The sequence below is a fragment of the Pagrus pagrus genome (assembly GCF_965226575.1).
Source record: "Pagrus pagrus genome assembly, chromosome: 8".
Classification (NCBI taxonomy): Eukaryota; Metazoa; Chordata; class Actinopteri; order Spariformes; family Sparidae; genus Pagrus; species Pagrus pagrus.
Genome location: NC_140192.1, coordinates 19,223,865 through 19,251,483, shown reverse-complemented (window position 1 = coordinate 19,251,483; position 27,619 = coordinate 19,223,865). Strand labels below are relative to the sequence as shown.

General features: G+C 40.5%; 1 protein-coding gene across 3 annotated transcripts in view; it reads right to left on the bottom strand.

Annotated features, from left to right (window-relative positions):
- fbrsl1 (fibrosin-like 1) overlaps nt 1-27,619 on the bottom strand; it is a 369,210-nt gene that overhangs the window by 301,489 nt on the left and 40,102 nt on the right. For all 3 annotated transcript variants that reach the window (XM_084359201.1, XM_084359200.1, XM_084359206.1), the window contains exons 3-7: nt 16,599-16,679; nt 16,334-16,460; nt 15,918-16,050; nt 15,354-15,447; nt 15,175-15,240 (exon numbers count right to left, since the gene is read on the bottom strand). The gene's annotated coding sequence lies outside the window, so the exon portion shown is untranslated. The remainder of the gene's footprint in view (nt 1-15,174; nt 15,241-15,353; nt 15,448-15,917; nt 16,051-16,333; nt 16,461-16,598; nt 16,680-27,619) is intronic.

Below are 27,619 nucleotides of genomic sequence, written 5' to 3'. Positions count from 1 at the left end.
TGTGTAGAACATGAGCTCAAAATATATTTTGTTGTAAATTGTCGATAGCATATTGTAATGGTAGTAAATTGTGTCCACTTGTGCAGCAATGTGCAGCAATCATATTAATGAACCATTAACTCTACAATCAATGCTATCTTGTTATGTCTTGCCATCTTTGCTGGCATAAATCACAAGGATGGAGATGCTACATGAGCAGTTACCCGAAATACCCCAAATCATATATGGCTAAAGACGGTAGTTAATATATCCATTGCATAAAATGCCTGGCACACATATTAGCCTCTAGATTGGAAAAGTTATGCATAGCACTATAAAAATGACCAATTTAGAAATAAAACTATCCAAATGAATGAGCTACATCCAACCAACAGCAACATAAAGTGCCAGTTCAGGAAACAGTATGATGTTCATATAGCGGATAAGTGGAAAGTAAGGATATGGAGATGGTGTTTGCCAGGCTGTGCTTTTAGTCAACATCCTGTCTAGTGAGTGGGTTGGCCCCACCCCCCCATGAGGTCTTTCCAGTTCTTGTCTTGATGATGCTGTAGATTTCAGACACCATGTGCATACACATTTAGTTTCTCTCTGCAGTTTGCAGCGCATTATGGCGTGACAGTCATGTCAGCACATTCAACTGGTAGCGTCATTTTTTTTTTCTCTTTTGCCTTATAAGGTCATTTAGTTACAATTTGCCCGAGTCCTTCTCAAGTATTATATACAGCTGTAACTTCATTGCGTTAGCAGGCAAAAACACATCTAAACAGAATGTATCACAGGTGACATTTATGCAAGCGCCACCTCAACATCCTGTCTCAGCAGGAAACGCATTAACCACATCAAGATGTTGTCTATGTGATTTTATTTTTGTAAGACGCAGCAGCTGTAATGTGTGTTATTCTTTTACCTTATTCTGGAGGGAGATGGTTGACTCTCAGCAGTATTTACTGACCTGGCAATGAGACTCTCGGGAATTGCTTACTGCACCTTTAAACTCTTTCTTACACATGACGATTTCTTCAATGGTAAAGGGTACAATCGACATTCATTCCCACTCCAAATGGTTCAGCAGTAGTCACTTGTACTTATCGGCTCCATAACTGGCTGTGATAGAATCATGACACCAGGGTGGACACACTACTTTTCACCCATTTCCTGGCACGTTCCTATGATGCGCACTGAAGTTAAAGCCGTTGCCGCATGAATACATTTCCATCTGTCTCTGTTGAAGTAGCGCTTGAACATTGTTCAGTCAGTGCTGAATTTGAAAAAGAGACGGATGTAAAAGACATAAAAAAGTAACCACCATTACCATTTGCCTGCTGCTTGATCGGTACTGCACGGTGCAACTCTCAACAGAGATGAGAAAGAAGTGAGATGTATCACTCCTCAGCAATTTTCATTATCAGCTCCGGGCAAAAAAAAACGTTGTGTTTGATTAAAGATGTTATAGATTGAGACTTTTTAAAAACAAGTTGTAATGTCTTCTGGAAGTAGTCTGATCAAGAATATGACATGCTGCTTTCTGCTGCCTTCTCCCTATTTTCAGATGCATTCTTGAAGTTTAAAGCGACACACCAGAAAAAAACAGAAGAGCAAACTCATCGACTGGGAAAGGAGTCAACCGCCCATTGTTAGTGGGTTTACTCATATTTAAAAAATATATACATGCTAGTTTTGATGTAATAATGGTATGTATCTACCCTCTAAAGTTGAGACTGTTCCCCAATTCTCAATATTACCACTAAGATACTTGAATACATTTCTGTGTGAGCAGATAGGGGAACGTTTTGGTTTCCGCTGACCAATCAGGCAGTCCGAAGTTGAAACAATGCACCGACATTTAAATGTTTCTACTTTGGATTCTAATTCATAACCTTTAACTGACAAGTCGTACACGGACCGTTAATCCCGTTTTATTGCGTCATCGGTCTCTACAGTGACGACTAATGAACCAACGCAAACCCCACTGGTCCCTGAAGGGAGGGCGGGATGGTGGGGGAGAAGCCTCTGCAGAAGAACTGCAGCAGGGCTGGCTGGTCTTGTCAGCTGGCTGTGTTCAAGTGTCAGCTCGGCTCCCTGGATCAGCTTGCTTTTCAATGGCACCACCTCCCCTCTAATCCCTGCCTGTCATTCCTCTGCATTCACAGCTCGGGCCCTCCCCTGCACAAGCCCTCAGCATAACAGACTCCTCAGTGTACTCACACATCTCTCTGCCTCTCCGCTTCTCTCTCGCTCTCTCTTCCGCTCGGTTCAATTCAGTTCATTTAATTTCAATTCTATTTAAGTACGCGTCAATTGTTGCATATTTCAACGGAGACCTATGCTGCCAAAGCAATATATTATGAAGTGATGTGATATTATAAAGAAGCTATTTAAAAAGCAAACATAAAGTTAACAAATCGACTATCAATACCGCTATCACTTCTAGTGTTTATTATTAGTCTGCGCCAGATTTCTCTCTACCTTTATCATTTCACTTCCAAGTCTGAATTCAGTCCTTAATTTGATTTAATGCCATGCCAATAAAAGCTCAAAGCTGCTCCCGTCAAAGCAAAATGATATCATTTGAATACATTTCTCTCCCTCTCTAATATGGTAATGTGCATTCCTGCGTCAGTTCAGCTGCCATGACAACTCCGGGGTTTTCTCCTCATGCAGGATTGTGGGACCGGAGGGACCTTACAGAGTACGTCCTGTACTGTAAAAGACAGCGCGGACACCTCAACTGGGAAAAGGGCTGTTCATGCGTCAGGCACGAAGGCCATTACGGAATAAGTGCAGTGATATTTTTCAGTGCGATACAGATGGAAATGTACAGCGTACAATGTGCTGATCTCTGTGTTATGAGCAGAGTGGAAGGTTCAGTACAGTGACAGTGTATAAATATTTCACATTGAGGGACACACACCATGGCCTGCAGTATTGTCTTTTTGTATTATATGCAAGTTCTTCTTGTGTATGTGTTTTATTTTTAGCAGTAGTGGCAGTCATAGTTCATTGTAAATGCTGTTAAAGATGTTTTTGGATGTTTTGGAAACTGTCAGTGTTCTGTGTATTGACCATGGAGCAAAGAATGCCATTATCTTTACTGGCTTCATCCATAAAGATTATCTATTGCACTTTATTGAAACTTAAAGTTATACATTGGTCTTTGGTAAATTACATTATTCATCCCTCTTCCCAAGAACCAGCCAAACTCATGAAAGTAGGACTTAATCATTTACTCTGCAAATGTCAAAAAATTTGAAAAAATTACTTTATTAGTTCCAATTTCCAAGAGCCCAAAGCGATGTCTTCAATTTGGGTTTGGACTGTTGGTTGGACAAAAATAAGCAAAGACATTTCCTATCATAGATGACAAAAAAGTAGCAAATCCTTACGTTTAGGAAGCTGGAACCAATTAATTAATTTATTTTTTGCAGTTGAATGTCTTTTTTCCTGCAGTTTGAAGGAATATTGCATGTTGAGCTTTACCTTACTGTTACCAATTACTGTCTAATGAAATCGAATAAAAATTAATACAGCTCCTATAACACTGGTTTGATAGGATATTCTTACCATTTAGCATATCTTCAGAGTACTGCCTGAAACAAGAATAATACTCCAAGGTAGCAGCTTAATGAGGCTGTGGACTGAATTAAAGATAAACAGGAGCAATGCGAAAATTGATAACATGCTGATTTTAAGCAGGTTTAATATTAACCATGTTCAACATCTTAGTTTAGTGTGTCAGAATGAGCACTTATTAACACATATAATTAGTCAATTCATAAGATGATTTTTTCAATTCAAGAAAGTTGCAGCTTGTCATAAAACTAGTGATGTATAAGACTGTGAATGTACATAATTAGAAAGACTACACAGCCACAAGTCATCTAAGTGACGCCATCACTTTTAATGCTCCCCAATAACTAATAAACAAAACCTTGTAGAACCATTCCTGTATATTAGCTAGCTCAAAAAAATGACTTCACAAAACTGAATTTCACCTTTTTCAACTTTTTCTGTGCCGAGGTGTCGGCCATGTTGGTGTTGGTGATGTATTTTGAGTGAGACGATGTAGCTCACTGAGCGTTTTTCGACACTTAACTAAATGATACTACGGCAAACTGCGACTTTCTTTACTAGCAATATTATCTTTTGAATTGACAAACTTCATATATGTAATCCATGGCACAATTGAAACAGGATCAAACATGTATTTGTCTCGTGCCATTGACTACTGTACAAATGTTTTTCAAAAATAAGGTCCCATGGTCGCACGTGAAGGGGTGGGACTTTGCCTCTCTATTAATATTCAGGTTTATGACATACTATAGGTAGCTGATCATAATGACCAACAGACCAACAAACATAGCCATCCATACAGCCACACTGCTGAGTGTTTCTTTCTAATTCTAACTCATTGTGAACTTTTAGCCAAATATATGTGTGACCACCAACACAAATTAGGTTTTTTTGTCAAGGTTTTTTGTTTCTTGTGTGTTTAAAGGGTAAAAAAGTCAGAACATATGTAAATACATACAAAATTGTGGATAGTTCATGAAAACCACGGTGTAAAACAGTGTGTAAAGTTTGTGTTGCTGGCAGTGCGATGCCGAATGTCCAATAAATCCATTGGTTTGTATTCCCAGCCGGTCTGTCGGCTCCATTAGCCATTTAAGAGCTTCTGCAGTGTTGGCTGATGTCTGATTCAGTCAATGTTGCTTTAGATAGCTCTGTCAGTATGGCAAGGTGACTGTGGCTGAAAGCAGAATGGGATTGACCTTTGAACCTCCAGCTACTCAGCTGTGATAAAATGCTGACACAATGGACTTCCACACCCCCTGAGTATCTCTCTCGCTCTCTCTTCCTGCCTTCCTCCCTGCCACTCTCTCTCTCCAAAGTCCAACCCTGTGTATTATCTACTTGCTTTGAGAGCCAGCTAATTAAATCACACATCATAAATACACCGCTCCTGACTTCTGTGCTTCTGTGTGTGTACGTATACCTGTAAAATACAGCCCACAGAGCTGGAGAAACGCTCACTGTTCCCTGCCAAAGACATCAAGTAGTGAATCTACACTTTGTTTCTGTGTCTGTATGCGCTCGCAAACTGTGAATACTTTCAGCTTGTGTGTGCTGCAATTTGAATAAGGCATGTGGAGACTGTTGGCGGGGCGATTTCTCTGTGATTAACAGCAGTGCAGATGGTTTACAGCTGCCTTTTACCGAGGGAATTAACTCTTAATATTTACAATGAGGCCAACGCAGCTCTTGGCAGCTGTTCTCTGGTTTCTAGTGCCAGAGACAAATATGAAACCCTGAGCCATTCTCAGGGCACAGATCACAGCCTGGCCTGATGTCCAGTCTTATATATATTAATACTGTACTGGGTGGATTACTGTAATCAGATGTGCTTTTAGCTGTTAAAATACAAAGCACAGCTGTTAGCAACGGTAGCAACAAGGACGTGAACAAGAGATTACAGGTGTTGTTGTGTAACTACCTAATTAAAATGAGATCTTATACAACGGAATGAAGAGGACAAACATACAGTAGACTGCATGTAAAACAGAAAGTAAGAAATTGTGTATTTTGCTTTTAACGAGGAGCTGAAGAGATGTAGTTAAGTAAACATTGCTTCCCTCTACTTATCATTCATATTTTATCACCACCCTCTCTCCATGTATTGACATAATGTGCAGCCTAATGATGAGATATGCTCAGTGTAGAGACATCTGGGCAGCGCTACAGCACACTAAAAGTGAAGTGGATTGCTGCAGAGATTTGACAGTTAATGCTTTAGGAATCGACACATTGATAATATACTGTAGCTTCTGATAGAAGACTTCGAGTCTGTAAAGCCATTAAATCAAGCAGCCAGCCCTCCAAGCTGGCAAAAGTGTCTACAGCTGCGTTCAAAAAGCCATCCTGATTTATCACAGCCGAATGCTGAGTTCACACTGCGGAGCTTTTGTTTTTAGTGGCAGAACATATTCAACCAGTTGTGACAAAAAGTGATCCCCACTGCATTTTTAATCGCCTGTGCTGCTGAAGACATCAAGACGTTCTACAGCCATGCTAGCAGCTCTGTGAGGCTGCACTTAGGCACAGTAGTGCTCGTCTCAGCACTAGGGATGTTCCTAACAACTAATCTCCCTGATGTTTAAGCTGAAGTTTAAACTTAGTCTAGTTGACTAGTCTTAATGTAAGAAAAAACTTGGGAAAGAGTCCAAATTTGATATATAATGATAAACATTGTCTGAAAAATAGTGCGCATATTACATCTTCAAGCTGTCCTCATCAGAAAAAACACAGTTTAAGTCGACTGTAAAAGCAGCTTATTTATTTATCATTTTCTTGTTAGGCGGTGACCTCTAGTGGCTGTAGTAATTCTTAAGGCAGCAAAGGAGGAAGTCAGGTGAAGTAGTATAAAGAGCAACAATTCCACATAGTTGAAAAGCTATGTCACTATAATAGCAACCTCATGGTGGCGCTAGAGCAAAAGTCTGATATGCACCGCAGTCTGTAAGCCTCATATTCTGCGACCATGACCATGCCCAGAAAATCAGAATTTCACGGCAATCTGTCCAATAGTTGTTAAGTTATTTCAGTTTAGACCAAAGTGGTGGATCCACTGACAGAACGTGGCGTGTTATAATGCCTTAACCTCATCTCAATGTTCATCTTCTTCCAGAGAACAAAGTAGTGAATAAACAAAAGCACGACTTCCCCAGGGTGACAGGAATGTTCAATTACTCTGAGGTATTCCTACTCCCTGCTCGACTTCCCCGCTTTTACAGTGTAGTGAAGTAGCGACTGCAGCATCTGAAACATTTTAACATGAAATAAAAAGCTTGCTGAAATGATCCTGGATGAGTTTTTTTCATTGTATGCTGTTCAACTACTCTAAATCCTGCAGTTTGTTGCTGCGGTTGAGTAACATCCTGTTGTGGGCTTCTTTTTTATGCCACAACGGGAACGTAGCATAATATATACAAGATGTAGCAGGAATGACCGCAGACCAAAACACACTTATTTTAATCTTGCAATACACAGCGCCCCAATGTACATGGGGCAGAGCATCGCTGGTGCTGAAAAATAGCACACTGTGGGCGTATTACAGCCACACTGGACCCATTGTGTATGAGCTGTATAAAACGTCAGCTTGAGATCCATTAAAATGCAGCCCGGCCTGCTGACCAGCCTGCTCTTAATTCACTGCAAAAAGGGATCGTGTGCTTAAACGTGCAGTGCTTAGGCATACACCTCTCTCACCGCCTGTCTCCAGCTTTCTCACTCTCAATCAGGAAAATATGGGAAACAGCTCAGTCTGACAACTCACCATCACTTCATCATTCAAGACTTAATTGGCCTTATGAGAAGTGTGTGTACTAGTGTCCTGGTCATTCAATCGCCATTAAAAAACCACAATGGCACCCGGTCCTGTCACCCCTGCTCTCAGAGCATGTACTGTAACCCCTGCAACGAGAAGTGAGAGGAAAAGGAAAAAAGGGGTTTATCCGGCTGGGAGGGAGGGCTGGGGTGGTCGGTTGCTCTGGTAATGACGTTCAGTCATGGAGGGGTGGAGGGGTTAAGCAGGGGAATGCAGTATATCTGTTTAATATCCCAATGAATTATTAGTTGCCTGCTTGCAAATTTAATGCGTCTCCATTGCAATCCAATGGCTTCACTTCAAAAGGCTGAGTGCACACGTGATGCGTGATGAATCATGTGTTTTATCTGTGAAACATGTAGGAATGTAGACCATAAAATAGGCATTTACCTGCTTTTCTATTTGAAGGGGAGTATTTATCATGATGGGAGAGCCGAGTTTGTCTGTGTGCAAGTGCTGTAAGTGTGCCCTTGTGCTGTATATAAGCGTGCTAGATGCATTTATGCTCACACATGACACATGTTCGCTAATATGGAGGTATGTGTACACATGCAGGCTTGCATTCAGTGTGAATTCTCATGTTAAAGGATAAGTTCAACCAAAATATTGTAATTCCCTAGTTGACGAAAAATGTCTTCGCGGCAAAACAGCTGAAGTAGATGGGGACTTGTTTTAAAGGTGCTATTTGTAAGAAAAGTTGAGCCGTCAAAAAGTTTTTGACGAGTTGGGAAACCCAGAGCGTCATTATTTGATGAGTTTGGAATGAGTTCAACTTTTCCTACAAATAGCACCTTTAAAACAAGTCCCCATCTACTTCAGTTGTTTAGGAGAACCTTGGCTTTCCCAAAGGTGTCTCCCAAATTAATTTAAAAAATACAATATTAATACCCTTTATAAATCTTCGCTGTAGAAGCTAAAAGCTTTAGCTTGCGGTGAATGAGTTTGATTGTATGTCCAGGGCGTAAATAACATCTTTTCAAATCAATTTAAGATCTCTGGGCTTTCAGTAAATTGGATTACGCTGGACGATGTTTTGTGGACTACGAAACTCCGAATAACGTCTGAATTTTCATCTTTTGGGTGAACTTATCCTTTAAAGGCTCACAGGAAAGAATACGTATGTGTTTATGTACAGTATTGTTCTCCTAATCATCAAGTTTTTCCACCAAAACATCCTCTCTGAATCACACACACACAAAACACAAGAATATCATGCAGATCATTTGTGTTTTCTCCAATTTCTCCTTCCCTTAAGTTGTTTTCCTAAATTGCAACAAACAAATGCGTAAAAGTCCTCCCAGGGAGGGAGCAGATAATAAGTTCCACATTAAACTGTGGCATGTAAATCGTTCCTGAATACTGCAAGAGCTTTTATGGACAATAAAGCCATCATTGCAGCCCACAATTTATGAACTGTCACAGAATATTAGTCCTAAAGCGAATGGAGTGTTTTAATGGCAGAAAAATTGAGCGAGAGTGCGCTGGAGTTTTGTAGTTTAGAGATAAGGCCTCAAAGTGTTGGAATAAGACCTCTTGCTTATCTCCCACTCTTTTATTCATACACTGCTGTATTTCCGCAGCTCTTCACAGAGACGAGCTGAGACTGCAGAGAGAAATGGGTGACTTTGAGACGCCACTCGCGAGACAGAAAGAGGATAAACCAAGGAGGTCAGGAGTTCTTCGTGTTCTGTCTTTCTGTTTGACTCTTCTTTCCTCCAATTTCGATTCAACGACTTCAGAGGCATGACAGCTCATCAGAAACAGTCCTACCAAAACTGATCTAAGATGTGGCCTCTTCAACACACAAGAGGTAACACACCCGATCCTTACTGATATGACACAATTCTTAATGTGAAATTATTTACCTTGCAGTCATTTTAAGCTGCACTTATTTGTAACTCACATAACCTCAGGTCATGTAAGGTCATAAGAGCCTCCACTGCTGTGGGTGCAGCACCAAAAGACCAATAGCTTTTAAAGATTCAGTCGATTGCAGATGTTCTAAGGAGTGAAAGCCTCTAATTCAGCAAACCTCTGTCGCACCGCAGCCCTCTGATCAGCTGAGCGCGGCATCAGCTGGAGAGCTCCGGCCTGCAGAGTTACGGCACTCTGAGGCCGTGAGGAATCTTCCTCAGCTCAGTCAGAGCAGAGTGGTGATGATAGCGATAATGATGATGATTGAGATGATGAATCAGAAGGCTTCCAGAGCACAGGCGACAGCGAGGAGTTTAGCACATCTATTATTCCTGGCGATCAGAACACCAGCTCGCTCTGTCCCTCTTCTCTCTCTGACACTGTGGTGACTTTCTATCCCTCCCTGTCTCAAACCAGATCCTCTATGTGCTTTAAACAACTGGCAACCCAAACTGCTGGAAGAGGGCAGGAAGGGAAACCTGATTCTGTGTTTAAAACTGATTTAGCTTTTGTCAGAACTATGCACAAACATACTTTTTATTGTATTAACGTATGGGTATTATAAGCTTCACACTCAAAACACCCATCTGAAATGCAGTGTTGAAAAAGCAAGAGGTAGACGGAGAGTTCTTTAGGTGCATTTGCATGCGACTGTAGTCCAGCAGCAAATGAACTGAGATTGCAAAGGATTTGGGCATGTAGCTCTAATTTATGAGACTAGAGATGAGGAAAGCAAACCATCAAATAACTAAATGTTTGGAATTATGCATTGTGTGTTTCCTGAATGCTGAGCTGAATATAAGGTACACTATGTGGAGAAAATGAGTCTTGCAGTGTGTCGATAGAGAAAACATGAGTACCATTATCTCTGTGCTATAGGAGCCGGGAGCATGAGAGCATCATAAGGCATGCCACAAATAGCCAACAACCAAAAGTGAACACAAACGCATGTAATTAATTCACAATCAATTATGCACAAAAGTGCACAGGATGAAATTAAAATGGGAAAACCATGACAACCAGGCAAGCAGATATGTAGTCAGTATGAGAGTTCGGTAGATGGGAAAAATATATATATTGTGCCAAATACATAACGCTGTGTTTCTTTTTATCTATTTTCAACTGACTGAAGTCAGAGTTTGTTCCTTTTAGTTCCTCCTGAGATAACATTGCTTTTAAGATAATAAAACAAAAGGTAAAGTTAGCAAAAAGCTGAAGATTACAAGAAATTACATTAAAAAACAAAAGAAAGCAAATAAATAGTAAACATTAAAAAAGGTATCCAACTTATTGGAAGGCCAGGGGAAACAGTAATGGTAATGGTAATTTAAATGAGCTGACCTCAGGTATTCAGGAGCTTGCTCCACAGGTGGGGAGCACAGAAACTAAAAGCTGCTCTAGCTTGCTTGGTGGTGCATTAGGCAGTAAACAGTGAACGTACACGCCAAGATAGGTCATATTTTCACGCAGGGCTGATAAAAAAATCAATGTAAATGTGGTGGAAATGCCCATGCTTCAGTCATGTTTTTGGCCCTGTCTGCTCTCTCACATCTAGAGGCTGCTTAAAACAGCGGGGATAAGCTGTTGGACTTCTCACTACAGTGATGCTGTCTGATATACATTAGCATGTTTGACGTGTTTCCACACCATCCTTGTTCAATCCACCAATGGCCATACTGCATCACAGTGTCTTTTCCTTCATCTAGTTTTATTGTGCATTTTGCTTTCATTGTTGTACAGCTGTTGGATAGCCACTTACTGGATTGAGGTGTGGATCAGCACAATTATACTCTTGCCAATCTGTATTTGCTTTCGCCATATTGTAACAGTCAGATGTATTCTTTGTGTGACTGCATGCACCAAACCGTGACGTCCAAAGTGTGATACCATTACACTCCTAATTATGAATATAGCCTATAAAACTAAGGTCCCGGTGTCTCATAGACAGCCATCATTCACATTCAGATCAGTCACAGCCATGGCTAACAAAAAAAAATAATAATATGGCCTTCATCATGTCATCCTGCATCCAAACTTCGGGGGTTATTTATGAAACTGAGACTTGTGATCAATTGTGACTAATGCAGAAAACCAAGTGTAGTCATTTGTAAAACCACACTTTGCCATGGAAATGATCTTATCTCCAAGCAAAGTTCAGACTTGACGTAAGCAATGATGTGAGGGTTATGCAGTTTGGCGACACACTCCTTAGCTGCGTGTTTGGCTTTGTTTGACAGCCCACTATTTAGTCCACCAAATAATACGTGTTGCCTGGCTTTGATCTCCTCTACGATTGTAGTGATCTTGTCTTCCATAAGGTTTCATTTACTCTTTTGGTCCATGGCTATTTTTGACTCAACCTTCATCTATGCTGGCACTATATATGGGGAAAAAAAATCACTTGACAGGATGCAATGCTCATCATCTTTTACTAATCAACATCAGCACAATGTTGGATATGATCCCAGGTTCAACTAAGAATCCAAGCTTGTTTTTATAAATGAGGCTCTTGTCGGCAATATGTAAGCAGCATCAGCGGTGATGCAGTGAGCAGCAGCAGTTCAAGCGTGACAAATATCTCCAGACATTATCAAGTGAGACGCGAGCTGAAACAGAAGTCGGAGTCGGGATCGCATTTTAAATGTGAGACAGATTACATTAACATTGAGCTGTGCAGCTTCTCACTAAAGTGGTCATAGGAGTATTGTTACTTCTTGCCCACCCACCTGCCTCATCTGAACTTCCCTCCAGCAACATGCTGTGAAACAGGCTCTGTGAGTTTATAACTGGATCAAACAGATATGAAAATATGAGAGCGGTTTTAGCTTCCCTCGCCCGGCATTACAGCTACCTTTACAACTGATTTAGTTTTTTTAAGCTTAACACGACACATACTGTGGCTATATTGCATTAGTTTTTTTTTGTTTTTATCTCCTTAATGCATCGTGGTGCTTTTAAATTCCTTCTCTAAACCATTATTCCTCTTTATTACATTTTCTCAGGTGCCTCTCTGCCTTTATTTTCATTCACCTTTATCTGTACGTGGTGTTTTATTGAATGTCTCTGGTAATGTTATTTGTAAAGCACCTTATTATTAAGCAATATGAAAGATAGAAAAGTGCTTTTAATGAAAAAGTGGCCAATCTTGTCCAAAAAGTCTCTGCCAGTCAGAAAGGGTCACACAGCAAGCTATCAAAGCAGAATAACAAAATATTTAAAGGGTAACTCCGCCGGTTTCACACAAGTGTGTTGACATGTCTGGGGGAGTACAACTGCATACAGTATGTGAAAAAAGTAGTACAAAGCCTTTTTGGCTCCAAAGCAAGCAGCACGTAATCTGATAAATTGCTTCCAGTGATGTCACTGAGTGGCTACATTGCATTGTGGGTAATGTGAAAAAAAAGTCCACTGATCTTACATTGCACTCCTATATAACACATATATGTACATAATGTTGGACACATTACGGACAGTTTTAAAAAAATTATCGAAGTCGATACAGCAGATATCTCGTTCCATGCATTCTTCTTTCTTTTAAAAACCTGGCACTGACATTACCCACAATGCCACTTAGCCACTGAGTGACAAATATATCATATTAATGCAACTTCCTCTGCAGACACAAAAGGCTTTATGCTACTTTTTTCTCCCCACATATGCAGTAGTACTCCCCAAACACCTGTAAACACACTTCAAGATGTAAAATTGGTGGTGTTACCCTTTAATGAGAAACATTACGAATCTGTAATACAACCTGTAATTGAGGAAAATCTGTGCAAAAACAAAAAGTATCCAATATGATGAAAGTAGAGAAGGTTTGTCTGATAGCCGACATTAAATATGCCGCTCTCCATTAGCTTCAACCTTGTGGACTGATATCCATCCTCTGGAACTGTCACGGTTTGTTGAGCTGTGTTGTAAACGGATGCAGACACTTGTTTGTCTTTTGTAGTGTTCATATTGTATTCATGATGTAGAGCTGTTACTGGTTCATGGATGAGTGGGCCTCATGTGGTTCAAAGTGTCTGGTTTCTCAACAAAAGGCTGAGCAATCACTTCAAACAAAGCTCTCAACAATTCATTTTTCGAACACTGCCATCATTTTAAGCAGACTGCCGATCAGAAGGTCATTGGTTTGATTCCTCCAGTCAGCTTTCAAAATTTAATTGGAGAAAGTGAAACAATAACAATCACTCTTTCGTCAACAACTGCTGAGGAGCTGTCCTTGATCCCAAAACACATCCACTCCCAACATGGTTCTATTGAAAGCTTGCAGGCACCAACGTGTGTGAATATATTTGAACAGCCTCAGATAAACAGATAGTCCAAACAGGCCTTCTTGAAATGCAGAGCTGTAGAAAGCATAACGGTAAACACAAAATATTCTGCCCCGACCTCTTGAGAGACAACAAGCTACAGAAGAACACTTAACCTGAGTGCTGCAGCCATTATTCACAGACACTCCTGCAAGAGTGTTTTGGCTTTTAAACAGCCATTTGTAAATTCTTTCAGAGAGAATCGTGAATAAATGGTAAGTCACACATTCGCACATCAGACAGCGTATACATAGGGTATGGTTCAGCTCTCATCTCTTTTTAACCGAAAGATCCTCTAATAAGTCTGCTTTGATCCATTGTTCCCTTTTTTGAACAACACAATAACAAGAAACTTTCAAAACTGCAAGAAGCCGAGAGCTGTCACGGTTGGACAGATTTTCTAAACCCTGTTAACTCTGAATCACAACTTAATTATCTTGTAATCGCAAGATAACAAGCTCTTTCCTTGTGATCGCATATTAATTATCTTGTCATCCCAGGATAACAAACTTTGTTTTCTTGTTAAAAACAGGGGCAAAAACACAGTTCCAAATTTGGCTTTCATGTTTTTAGCTCAAGTCGGCTGCATGCTGGTTTCTAACTCCTTTATGTTGGTCACATTGTAATACACACATTTCAATAATATTGGGCAAGTCACGCTGTCAATCACTTACTCATTATCTAAAAGAATAATTACATTACTGATCATCAGAGAAGTAATTAGACACGTTAAAGCTCCAAAGCCTCCACACCCACACCTCACATCTTTAGTATTTATAGAGAGTGTAATATGTTGTGGATTAACAACGATCCGCTTCACTGTTTAGAGATATCAGCTGACTATCTACAGCTACTGTACCTATACAGCAGCCTGGAGACTGCATTGCCTTGAGTTGAGACTCATACACAATAGCAGCAGCAAATGCAGTTCTCTGCAATCTGCCCTCGAGGACAGTCCCCATGACGGCTGGTTTATACTCTGGCGTCCTGGTCTTTGATTTAATTCACATAATGAAACAAGCATGAGGTCAAAGGTCAAAGTCACTGTGACTTCACATCTGTCTCTTTCTCGTGAACGCAGTATCTCAAGAACACCTTGATCCTGTATATACAGTATATATATATACAGTAACTACATTAAATGCTTTTTGTAATGAATATCCAAACTACTCAACCATCCAAGTGATTATTCAACTGTGTTAAAATGCAGTTAAAAATCAAGCACCACTAGAAGCAAAGCAGAAGTCAACCATGGCCCTCAGCTGGAGGAACACTCGATATCTATATATATATATAAAAAAAATCAAATGTCATCATTGTAAAACCTTTGCAGCCTCTGCAGTCTGAAATGAAACACTCATTTGTCCTTACACATCTCCAATCGATCATGACTGACTGAGCTGGTTGCCTGTACTTGTAAAAACTTGTAAGACCTGTCAGTAAAAACAAAGCTAACCCATTACCCTCTGGAGAAAAAAAAATGGTCTGACACAGTATTTTTCAATCCTGGTCCTGGTGGCCCCCTGCCCTGCATGTTTTAGATGTTTCCCTGCTCAAACACACCTGATTTAAACCAATGGGTTGCTGTCAGGCTTCCCAAAGGACCAGAAATGAGGAATGATCGTCATTCTGGTCAAGACAGAGCAGCAGAAACATGTGTTTCGTTAGAATCCTTAATACTCACTAATATGTTCGCAGTGATTTGTATAAAACATTGTTGGTCTTTCAGTATTCATTCTTACTTGAGCCACGGCCGCCATAATGCTCTTTAGTCTGATGCCCTCTTTATAAATATCTTCAGCAGCTTCAGGTTGTAGATCTGGCTACCAGAGAGATCTGGAAAGCAGGAGATACACAAATTTGGCATTTATCTGAAAACAGGAATAATAACAGGCATAAGAAAAGCGCACAGCGGCAATTTAGAAAGGCGTGCAAAATTGAAAAAGTTAAACACCAATCTGCTGCTGCAGAAAACTAATTTAAACTCCTCTTTTCTACTTAGCTCCTTCCTATTTCAATTTTCTGTACAACATCAAAATAGCATCACTTTAACATAATTGTATTTTTCGAACGTCTTGAATCTGTGACGGCTCAATCCAGCCATTTAAACAGACATGCTATAAAAGTAATACAACTATCAGACTTCCAATCACTACCACAGAGCCTCTGGAGTAACACTCATTGTAAAGTACAAGTTAATAAATGGCCATGACTGGATGAACATCAAGTGCCTGGACAATAACTCAATTAAATGATATTTTTGAATGAATATCCACACTGCTTGGTGCAACTTTCAAGAGATTTACCATCCATGATTGTATGGCCCTTGCAGCGCGTTCACTTGTGCACAGCTAGACAGCCAGTTAACATCCAAATGTCCTCCGATAAACACACAAGGCTTGACTTGTCTTTCTTTTCCTGAAGACTCTGATTGTAAAACTGAAACATTACAGAGATAAAACATAAATCAGTACACAAAACTTTCCATGTACATGTAGAAATTATATATTATACACACACACTTTATCTATGCCAAAGCAAACACTGTACTTTGTAAAAAAATAGCTTAACACAATAACTACAAGTTACAAGCCAATTGCAGAACAGAGCTAGCTGCTGCTATTTAGCAGAGCACGTTTAGCTAACCCGATAAAAGAAATCTACAACATGTAAAAACTTTAAGAATACAAGAATATAGCGGTAATCTACACATACTACTCACAGACACGATTTCCAAGGCAGAAGCGTGACAGAGAAGCCTCCAACAGATACATGCACCGAGCAGTGTTCGTCTTGCCTGCCTGAGCTCAACTGAAGCATGTGTTGCAGAGTGTGCTGACTGCATCAACCTGTGACCAGTAGGTTTTTTGAGCTTTTATAATCTTTAACTTATTGAAATTATCTATTAACTTAAAGGCAGCACAATGATTATTTAACTGCCTTAACATGCAGTTCAAAAAATCAAATGATTTAATATGAATACTGACCACGTCCATGAAGACTTTGGAGCATCAGTCAAAGAAAAACACAAATCAATCAACGCCCTCTGCTGAAGGAACACCCGATATCTATAAAATAAATAAATAAATAAATGTTGTCATAGTTGTCACCTGAAATGAAACACTCATTTGTCCTCACACATCTCCAATTGATCATGACTGACTGAGCTGGTTGTCTTGCCCGTGAAAACAAAGTCAACACGTCCCTCTGGAGAGAAAAACAGTGAAACACTCAGGGTGCAAAGTGAACTTTTTTGTCCTTCAGCCAAATGAATAGTGAATTTTAAAATGTGTATCTTACCACTGGCTTTTGGCTGGTGAGTGAAGCATATCCACCAGCCACTTAAATATTTCAACAGCATGATGGCTGGTAGCTGGCCATCATTTAATGCCATGGTAACACTGCTCCATCGACTCCAACAGCAAATCTTTTTCACACATTTTATGAAACATTATGTTAACAGATAAGAGGGTAAGTTATGAAAGCCATTTCAGGGATAATACGAGCTAACATTAACTTGCTTAAGTTGCTTACTGGCAGGTAAACTGGATAACTTATTGCTTATAGTAGTAAGAACAATGCATACTGACATAGCAGCTCTCGCTTTGGGAGAATTGATGTTTTATTTACCTTCTTCACCTTCAGACTTTATTAATTCATCTCGACATGATTGACACTAGTATACTTTACATCCCTCAGGATCTGAAGAGTTCTACAAGACACAGGACAGAGGACACAGATGGAGCAGGGAGAGGGCTGTTCCTTGTCTCCCTCCTTTGCAAACAGCTCTCTACAAATTACTCCTGCACAAAGTGGAGACATGGCTGCTCTGACTGTGAGGGCAACCAGCTCTCTGCCTGTCGCTGCCGCCTCTCTGAAAGCTGTCCCCTTCCGACGGGCTGTTCCTCCGAGGGGCCCCTGTGCACGAGCTGCTGAGGCTGCAACAATGAAGCAGCAGGCCCACGACAGCAGCAGCCAGCGGCCATTATCTCGATGCATTGTGTTATCACGTCCGGGAGGAGAGCGAGAGAGTGTGTGTGCGTTTTGCTGTGCATTTTGCCTTGGTGAGCACTTAAAAATGTGTTTGTGTGCAACTGTTGTTTATGTTCCATTTATTGTGTTCACATTTGCGGACTCCAGCTGACCGTCGTCCCCTTACAAAAGACCAGCTCCAAGGCCTCTTTGCCTCTTATAGAAAAGGCATAAGTGGGCACTTATAGCTGCTTTGCTAGTGCATAGGAACTTGATTAATGGTGTTTAGATAGACTGCCTTGGTGGGTTCGCTACACTAAATCACATGGCAGAGGAGAGTTTATTAAGCAAACGACAGGAAAATAAGTTTAATGGCCTCACTTGCAGGTACATGCACATAACAGTATGTTCTTTAGTGTTAAACTGCACAAGAGCAAGAACTAAAATTGCAGGTTACCAGGCATCATTAAAAAAGTAAGAATGCATGGTTTTAAGTTAACGCAATGAGGATATTTTCATTTTGGTTTTTTTAGAAATGTTCTGATGTCTTTAGTAATTCACATCACAACAGTTCTTTGCACAGATGTCTTCACAATTCAAACTTTATTTTTGTTTCTTCTTCTTCGTTGGAGCCTCCTATGTAGCAAAATTGCTGCAGCTCTACAGCATCTGAGGAACTAATCAAAGCGAGATAAAACAAAGACTATAAGCCGATGGCATCTTTTCTCCCACTGGGTGAGGTGCATCTTGAGTTGTAAGCAGTACATTTCAAATCACAAGTCAATGATTCAACTCTCACACAGACAGGCATCATCAGAAGTCTGAAGCCATAAATCCATCAAATATGAACTGGTCTGTGTCCATTATTTTTTTACAGCAATAGCGTCCGTTCTTGACGCAGGCAATAACTCATGACTGGCAGCAAGTTCGCTGATAAGAGGCTCTGGGATCTAGTCGTCCTTTTTTCTGCAGGAATAGTTCAGTTCGAAGTAGAGTTCATGGGAGGACATATCTGTAGTGTTGTGCAGCTGCACTGTACTTACTGAGTGGTGCAAACACTGATATGGGGGTTTGGTTCTGTCTGGGACCAACATACCATCAGTAGATCTCCGTGAAATGTTTTGTCTACCTGTGAGCACATCTGCACACATTAAACACGGGGATTAATTAAGTCAGCAACCTAATGCTTGGTCCATCGATCACACACCTGTTTTCAAAATCTGCATGTGTTTCTGATTCCAGAACGTACATAATGTTCATTACTATCAGTAGAACTTAATTATCATGAATCAATATACAAAAGCAACAATAGTGTTGGACTCTAATAAAACTGTATTGAATAACTGTTTTATACATTCTGTGCTTATTGTTGGTTTCTGCTGGGAAAAAAAAAAAAAAAAAAATGTTAGGTGGATGGTAAAACATGTAAAAGGAGTGTTAAATAAAGATGGCTAAGTTGATTTCGGCTCCTTAGTGTTTGTTTGTATACACCTCTGCAATGTATATATGGAGACATGTCTAATGGTAAACTTATATGATGAGGAATCTTTTTGTCCTCTATGGGTGTTTTTATATGAATGTGGATGTTTCAGATCAATTTGAAGGGTGCCTTTGGTTTGCATGTTCCACATTTTATTGTTAGTTTGAAGTGCGGTGAGGGAGTTTGGCCACTGGTCTGGTCGAGGTCTTGACTCGGTCTCACTTTGCCTTGGTCTCAGGTTTGGTGGTCTTGACTACAACACTGAGCAACAGTATCCAGAACTGCATCAAAACAGAGGTGCTCTTGCATATTGAGAAAACGTATGAGACGTATAAAATAAGACACTAATAAGAATATGTATAGGAGACCACGGAGCAGGTGAAGGCAGCCTCAGAGAAAGCTGAGCAAGAAGTTACCAGAGAGCAGCTGGATCCACACCTGAGGCCTACCATGGGGACATGTAAACCACAGAGCATGTCTCTGGGATCACTGGGGATGTGTGCGTGGCATTGTTCCAAGAGCACACACAGAAAAATCTTGCTCAGTGGTGAAGCTACTCACTGGGCTCAAGGAGCAGGGACTTGTCAGACTGTGGCTTTACCAGTGGGAAAGTTCTGAGTCACTGCTGAGTCAGGAATAAATCGTGTTTGCAGAAAGCAGACCAGAGCTCCTTATAGTTTGACGAACACCTCCAAAGTGTGTAAATTTCCTTCTACTAATGATTCACACACGAATGTGTTTGGAACATGAATGAGACTCAGTGTTGTGCACTTGGAACATTAAGAGGTGTTGGATGAAATTATTAACAAAATGGTATAAAAATGTGTTTGTAAAAACTGCTCAGTGAGTGCCAGTGGAAGTTTATATTTACCAGACAAAGACTCCTTATTTGATTGTCTTTTTATGTGGTCCTTTTCTGGGGTAGAGACCTTCATAAACAAGCTAGCCAGAGGTTACATTTCCCGCTAATTATACATATTTTCCTCATATAATTTCAAATGTATCTTTAAGTCAGTTTTTGTTCTAGGTTGTGAATGCGTAGTCAAGCTACATTCCTGACCACATGTCATAACTCACAAATACAATGACCTGACTGTGCTTCTGAAACCTTCCCTCTGACAATATTCATTGTTCCAACAACAACCACTGTGGAAAGTGTATAATTACCCTTTTCACACACTCTCCCTGGAGTTGTGAGACATTTTTTTCTTATGGCAGATTCTTGGCTCTTGATACCTGTTCTGCAAGTGGCACACAATGCCAGCACTGACAGAGATGGAAATACAGAGTTATTCCAGGACACTGAGGATATGTAGGCCTATTATACTGTGGAGCAATAGGCCGACTGCTCCACTCATCCCCTTTCGCTTCCATTATTCTCCACTGATAAATGACTCTGGCAGCTGTCCCTGATAAGAACCTTCCCTGCCTATTCATCAGCTCTCAATTCAAGGCTTTACACTTGCAGCATAGAAAGATCTACAGTAGTAGTGTTAGTGACTTATGACTTGCGATCAAGGAAAGGCTACAACCACATGTACTGTTCTTTCACAGGGTGTTGATAAATACCAGCTGCATGTGAACAGGTGCACACGCGTTCAGAGATATACCTGCACATTCATTCTAAACTGTGTTGTTTTTGTGCTGCGGTTATGATTGTGTTATTGCTTTATTATTATGTCTTTTTCTTATACAGTAGTTACTCACAGTACGTAACTGCTATAGTATCTGAATGTGATGTTGGATGAACTTAATGTTAGAATACTTGCGTTTTCTATTAAGTATTTTTATCCACGCTTGCAGCAGGGATCCTGGGATGACAATATTTTTTGGTCAGTCAACCTCTTTGGTTCAAATATCTCAACAACTATTGGATAGATTGGCATTGAATTTTAATCAGAAATTCTCACAACTGTGGTGATCCTCCCTGCTTAATGGGAATTCCCATTATGTGTTCAGAAATCAAAGAATGCATAGTGTAATATTTCCTAAGTAAGACAGTATGCAGTTCACATACTATTGGTTTCATTATTACTATTGCATCACACTGAAGATGTCCTCGTTACATGATGTACAACTTAGTTTCCTCGATGACTGGGTCATCCCTTAAAATTTAAGTTTTTGTTTTTCTTACCATAAGAAGAAGGGGTTTATGTGCATCACAGTAAAGATACTTTTTTCTCAGTTGAATCCAAAAGGAAGGAAACCATCCAGCATTTTAAGGAGCTCTAGCTCTCATTTTCATGCATTCCAAGAAAACCTATTTATATACAAAACCTGAACTATAAGAGGAAAAGATCCTTCTCCCAGTTATGAATCCGAATGCAAATAAAAAGTGAAGTATGTTGTCGGGGTGGGAGTGTGCGGGGTGGGACAAGTTATTCTAGCTTGGCTTGCTTCCAGAGGCGCGTTGAAGAAGCAAACTCCTTGCAGCCTGACTCACTGTTAATCCAGGATGGAAGGCATGTCAGCGACAGTCTGTATCTGCGCTGTCACATCCCATCGCTCAGACAATGTATCACTCCATTCACAGCACAACCAGGCTTTGATGTGCCTGAATACACCCAGTAACACTGTCCTCTTTTAAGCCGGTAAGTGGGTGGATGTTGCTGACTCTTAATCTGTATATCTACATGGTTCCCTTCACTGTGATCAAGCTCGCAAACTTCAAATAAGAGCCGCAGGGTCCTTAAGTATGTTTGGCAAGGGAAGGGCATGGGTTTATGAAGCATAATTACCGTTAATAACCTGAGGGCTTGCAAGGTTTCCTTTCAACACTGCTTATGTAAATATTATCTTAAGGCCCTTGGTAATTTAAACAGTTCCACTTGCTGGCATAGCCTTGTGCAGATGTGTGAAGAGCCAGGAAAGAAAGCCTCAAGGAGCCAGATTATTGTACAACAGGAAGATACGCTCACTGTGGACAGAAAGAAAAGACACTCCATTGTTGTCAGACAGTGCTAATGCCATTACAGACTGGAAGCCCTATATTTTAAGGCTAAAAAATAATGAACTTCCAGTAATGATTTTCTCTCATGACAAATGAGTAGCATTTTAAAAATGAAGTCTTCCCGGGCACTGTTAGCAGAGAGGGGTATTTGTGCCTTGTTTGGCTCTGTGCTAACGAAGTCATCTGCATGCTATTTTGAGAGCACAAACAAGATCTAAATTATGGCCTTTCCAAATTTCTCAACCCATTGTACAGTAATGTGAATACTTATTTTCCCCTGAGTTATGCATATTATTTCAATGCGAGGTGGAGTTTCTAGTTGGTAGCCAGTATTAGAGCCGACCGAGCCTGCAGATAATAAAAATGCATTACGCTCTTTAGATGGAACATTTAGAGAGGGTCATTATGCATTTTAATGTTTTTTTTTTAAATACTGGAAATACAGACCGACTGTGTTGTCTGGCCAAATGCCAGAGAAAGATCAATAGTCCTCCTGTTCCTCTTATTCTGACTCAAGCATCTGGGATGTATGAAGATTGAATTAATGAGCACTACATGCAACACTCTCCCCCAGCCCACCATTGATTTGAGCTCATCAAAATCTCATTGTGAGAAAGTGTGGTTAGCCTCAAATGATCTCAACTGGCTTCAGTCAATTAGACTGCGAATAAGCCTTCCTGTGGCTGACGCCTCTTCTTGTTAAGATGACAGTCATGACAGGGAACATCGAATAAGGGATATTGATGAAAAACCCGTTGATTAATATGTCAACAGCAGGCTGGTAAATGATAAATGTCTCAGCGTTGTTGATGTGGAGCATGAGTGCATTGAAGCACCACAATTTGATTTTGTGTCAGCCCAGCTGAAGCTGCAACATGGGATGACAACCCAGATTTATGTATATTCAACACCTGATTTTCCACCATCACCACAACTAGTTTCATCCCGTCCAGGTAGAGGTATAAATCACGCTGTTTGGGCAGTGCATGAGAAAGACTGATATTAGACATATAGACATGAACACCTCTCATATAAAAGGTAGGATTTTTTTGCAGGGCTGTTGGAACTGGACAACAGTTGCTGGTGTTAAAGTATCTAATAAACTGATTGCACGAGTTAGATATATGTCTGATAGTTTTATGGATTTCTCCGTGAGAGCTTTACCTCTGTTTTAGGTAGTATATTTGGTAATTCATTCCAAAAATGTGTGCCTTGACAATCAAGGGTTGTGAGTACAGGGTCCAAAAACGCTAAATTCTCCTCAGCCCCCACAGAAGATATAACTGTTTTCACCATAATGAGTAGGTATAAAACCAGGACTCCCCTTTAATAACGTGTGTGCACCAATCAAGAGAACAAAATCAATCCCAATATTCTGTAGAAAACAAAATATATAAGGAATGTAAAAGATAACATTAGCTTTAACAGCCAGAATTAAGACCAAAGTATCCCATTTAGATTGTTTAAGGCTTGACAGTTTTGTACTATGTGATACATTGGCACGTGTGCTTCTATCAAAAAAAGAAAAAGTACAAAAGGGGTGCTGAAACAACAGCCACTGTAGCATCAAAACTGTGTGCTATGCTATCAAATAAAGCCAATAAAAAGGGTGAAAAACAATTATAAGAAGAAAATGAATTAGGTCTGGGATGATATGATCATCCCCCGATTCGATGCTATCCTGATACCTGCATGCCGATTTAATTCAGAATCAAATCTTGATTCAAAACCGGAACATAACTGGCAGGTTGGACAAATGGTTATAAAAAAGGTTGACTTTGTTAATTACCATTTGCATCAACTCTAGCGTGTGCGAGCTGTAGATAGTAGACACCAGCATTTTAAAGAAAGACTTTCTGAAATACACTGCCACTCCAATTCTCACCTCCACCTCAACTCCTTAAGCTTTTGAATTCCATCCTGAATGCCTGTGTGGTCAAATAAACACCACATTATACCTTTTTAAAAGTGTGAAGAAGGAGGTCTGACCTCTGGCTTGCACTCAATGCAACTACAGCAATTAGAGAGAAAAAAAAAAAAAAGAGCACGAACGAGGGAAGCAACGTATACATAAAAACAAAGCAATACAGAGAGCGCCCGGGGAGAGCACTGCCTCCCTTCTCCTGCAAGGATATAGCCACATTTGTCTCCAAACAAAACAATAAAACCAGCCAGCCAGTAGTTGTTAATTTCCTCTTTGCTTCAATTGACTCAATAAGCTTTTTTTTTTCTCCCCTTGGAGACAGCAGGCGCTACTCTACAGGTGAAAGCAGGGAAAAAAAGAGAGAGAAGGAAATAGAGAGAGGAGGAAAAGAAAGAGATAGAGTGCCAGCGGCAGAAAAGCAATTGAGGACTTGACTTCCACAAAACCCTGGAAGAAGTTAATCTAGACTGCCGGGGGAGTTTTTCATTAGCTCGGCAATCTGTTCCTGCGGTGAAGATGTAAGCTAAGTTATATTTTATAACTGTGAGCTCTGAGACACTGAGTCACAGCAAGAATAAATATGGGAGCATTTCACCGGACCAACAGCTCCCCTAAACCTTTACATCCTCCTGACTTTTTAGAAATATACTGCAGCAATCCAGGGGAAGAGATGGGTGTGCTGTATAACCTGTGTTTGTTCTCATTCATTTTAACCTATGTTAATGTCGTCTGTCACATATGCAACCAATCAAACAAGGCAAAAAAGATTTTAAAAGATTAATTCAGGACATGTTAGGACAGTTAGATATTTAAAGATTCACCCTGGTTTAACAACGCTCGATCTCTTGGTAGGCTTTAATGTTATCCAGGAATTTATGCTAATTCCAGTGCTGAGCCCATTGCAGCAGCACAAGAGCTTTTGCTAAATTCCTCATGTAAGAGGCAGGCTGGTGTGTTGTTAAATGCCACATTGGCAGCATCTGCCAAACGAGGTAGTCGTACGTACGAGCTCCGAACTGGAGCTCCTTCCGCACCAGCATTGTGGGTCAAAACCTGCACTGAACTGGCATTGTGACCGGCTGACTCGTGATACATACCCTGTTTTCTATGGAGGGAAGTGTGAACTCTCATGATAGCAGAGTCAGGGGAGGCCCAGTTCAGAATTATAATCAGCTCTTTCTAACAGAAAAGTCATCCTGCACCACGGCACACTCCTGATCCTTGGCAACTTTTAATTAGTGTTTGTCCTTCAAGCCTGTGCTCCTCACAGCTATTAAGGCCCTTAAGCCCTTCGCAAATTAATTATAAAAGACTAGGCAATCATAGTAATTCAATTTGGCCCCCGGCACCGGGCCTGGTCTTTGACCTAACTCCAGTGTGCCTTTCTATGGGGACAAAGGGTGTCACGGGGTGAGCCAGGGCCTACAAAGTGTTTAGAAAATGAAAAATCTGCTCCGTATGTTCTAATGAACCACACCTACTTTCATTTTGGTTATGTGCCTGATGAACTCAATCAGGACAGTTGTATTTGCTTGTGAGAAAGTATGGGTAAATAAGTAAGAACATATTGAGAGATTGATTAATTAATTTTTGGCTCTGGTCTGTAAGTGCAATTTGTTGACAAAAAATGAAATATTACCAGTCTTGTTCTTTAAAGGACTGCACACCAAGTTCAACAAGGCGACAGCCCAATGTCCATGTCAACAATCACTGATGTACAAGTGCATGAGAGCTAACCTCACACATTCTTGAGCCCTTTATGCACTTTTTTGGTTTGCAGACATTACCACACGTGAATTTGATCATTTATATTTGAATAGTATTGTTTGATATTAAACAACCAGAGGAAGCCCAGGAGTGCTTAAAAAAAAGTAAACAATGTTTGTTGTTTTATGGACAGTTACCTCTTCACTCTGGAAGGTAAGAGCCTTGGAGAAATACAAATCAGGCAGTCAGTCCCCTGAGTGCCTTGGCTGTGAACAAAGTAAAAAACATAAAATAAAGTCCCAAACCCACAATTGTGCATTGCATGTTTTTGCTATCAATCACTTTCCAGGTGATGCTGATTTAGTGAGGGTTCAGGACTTAGACCTTAAGGGGGACATTAAGATTGGGCCCAAGAGTCCCCAGCCATGCTAGCAGCTAGGGTTGGGCGATGTCTGCCGAATTGGCATATGACGAAGTCTACAGTGAAACATGGTGATGGATGATGACGTCATTGTTTCAGATTTTGAGGCAGTGTGTTGTCTTAAGGCAGCAGTTGCTCATGAGTTCGCCATTGTAGTCGCTACCGTTTCCCACCATCGCTCTGACGGCAACCTCCAACTGTCTCACTCAGCATAGGAAACCGTCTCTGCCAACAAACACACAGCTGTCACAAATTTAACCAAGTGTCTTGGGTTCGCCTAGCTGAGCTGGTTTAATAAGAACATAATAAAAGAGACATGGAGATGTAATGAGCAGCAACATGCTTCTTTTCATTTCCTCTCCCACATATCACATACAACAACAACAACTCTTGCCTTACAGCAACTCTGAGGGGACATGCCACTTAATTGTGCTCTCTGGTGGGGAACCTTTTGAATCACCATGTTACGATGGTCAGGGATTAGTAGTAAATGGCTGTCAGCCATCTGCGATGAACGATGGCATCGTTCATTAGCCCAACCCTACTAGCCGCACAGGGTGCTAAATGCTATTGCCATCATTCAGGCTCGTTATGACAACGCTAACATGCTGTTTACTAGCATGTAAAGTTTGTTAGCATGATAATATGTGTTCATTAACATAAAAACATAGTGCAGTGCAAAGTAAAGTAGTGGACACTCAAACTCAAATTTTGATGATGGTACTGCCTTGTCAGGCAGTCACCAAAATGACTGCAAAGTATCCTGAGCGTGCAATAAATGTCTGTACCATATTTAATGGCATTCATCCATCAAGTAGTTGTTGAGAAGAAATAAAGTCAGGGGATCACCACAGTCATTAGGATTCATTGTTTGGGGACCATGCACAAAATTTAGTGGCATTTATCCAACAGTTGTCAGATATTTCAGACTGGACCTAAATGGTGGGTCTACCAACCGGCCGGCATCACCATCTGTGGAGCCATCCAACTAGCATGGTTAAATATCATTTGATTACATGCATTTTTATTTGAATGTTATCTGAAAAATGCGTTATGTAGACATGATACTTATTTTTCTAATTAAGTTCTGATTACTTGGGGATTACTTATTGCATTTTTAAGTAAATGCTGCTCTAAAGCAGTGACGAATCTCTCACATCTGAGGACAGAAATGTTTTAAGAGCAGTAAGAATTCCTCAAGCAGAGCTTCAAGATCTACTGTATGATGTCAGGAGACAAGCTTGATACATGACTAAAAATACTAGAAGCACATATCAAAAAGGACCAGACCAATTACTGCGATCTAGCTCATCTCAAGCAGCAGCTGGCAGCATGGCAGATATACACACAGACACACACAGCTACACTGCACGTCGCCTCAGGGAAGCATCATCTTTTTCTGTGTCTCTCCTACAGCTAAAGTTCATTCTGAAATAGAGTTCATCTCATGCAAAAACTTGCAGAATCTGAGACTTTTTGGAAACATTTAAGCAACAGTTAAGTGTTGGGACCAGCTACATGGTTCTGACGCCGAATTGGCCTGCGTGCAGCTCA